The sequence below is a fragment of the Phascolarctos cinereus genome, unplaced genomic scaffold (genome assembly GCF_003287225.1).
Source record: "Phascolarctos cinereus isolate Bilbo 61053 unplaced genomic scaffold, phaCin_HiC Scaffold_9;HRSCAF=440, whole genome shotgun sequence".
Lineage (NCBI taxonomy): Eukaryota > Metazoa > Chordata > Mammalia > Diprotodontia > Phascolarctidae > Phascolarctos > Phascolarctos cinereus.
Window position 1 is genome coordinate 14,772,967 of NW_027556402.1, and position 1,303 is coordinate 14,774,269.

Here is a 1,303-nt window from a genome sequence, read left to right on the forward strand (position 1 = left end):
TTTGGAAGAATGAATCCAGTCCCTGGCCAGGTTTAGATAAGACTCACTGATGCTTTCCTCATCTTATTCTTATTCCCCAGGATGGTCTTTTAAAAAACTAAAACCCACTTACAGAAAATGATTGTTGATAAATCAAAATAAATGTTTTTAAAAAAGGGGGCAAAGATTAAGTAAAGATGGAAATAGTCAATGTTGGGGGGAGTGTGGAAAAATAAGTACACTACTGTATTGTTGGTGGAGCTGGGCATTTGTACGGCCATCTGGAAAATAATTTAGCATTACACAAATAAAATTGGAACAAATTTTCCTTAAAAAAAAACCGAAGACAACAACAACAAAAACTAGAACCCAGATCTACTTCTGTGGGGACTTACACTGACTGCTGAGCAAGAATATTCCAAGATGAGGGACACATTTAACTGAAGTCCAGAGTGTTATCTACAGAACTTTATTTTCATTTCAAACACAAATTGCTCTTTTCTCTCAACAGACTGCACATATATATATATATATATATATATATTGGCTGTACCAATCTATAAAATTGAAGTAGCCACAGTGTGGATTTACTATGAACTTTGGGCTCAAGTGATTCATATCAATTTATGACAGACATCTATCTTAACATTTTTTCTTCTAGAAAATGCCTTACATAAACACACACACAGCATCTACCAACATTCTTCAGTCCTTGCAACCACTCCCTAGCACAAATTAGTGGAGGTTCAACTGTTTTGTACAAAACATTCCAAAACTGGATACAGAACACAGTCGTTCACGTCCATTAGAGCTCAATTTATTGTGGTTTTAGTGTTTTCTTCTGTGAGACTGCTTCTGAGTGAATACATCAAGTCTATAACAACAGAAAGAAGCAATCTGGTTAGTTGGTGACTTTTTAAAGATGATTGCTTTTCTGGGCCCAACACGTCGCCTTGCTAAGGAATTAAGCGGTCATAATGAAGTCCAGTGATTGGTCAGATACCGGGCATTTTCAATCTAGGGGGGAGAGAATTTCATGAACAATGGGGGAATATTTCCTTTTTATTATGTTTTCAATTACTGCTACCTGTAATGCTTTCACCAAACATAGAGGAAAGTAGGTATGTTTTAATAAGCCCATTCTTACCTGAATCACCTCAGATTTTTCTGGAGAATTCGTGAAGTTCCATGGATGTGGTACCATTAGCTAACAAAGCCAAGTTTTCACGACTAAGAGTTTTCCTTATCCTCAGGTTACAGCACAAACCTGGCCAACAAAAGCCTAACTCAGACTCATACTTTGTATATAAAGTCCAACTCAAAC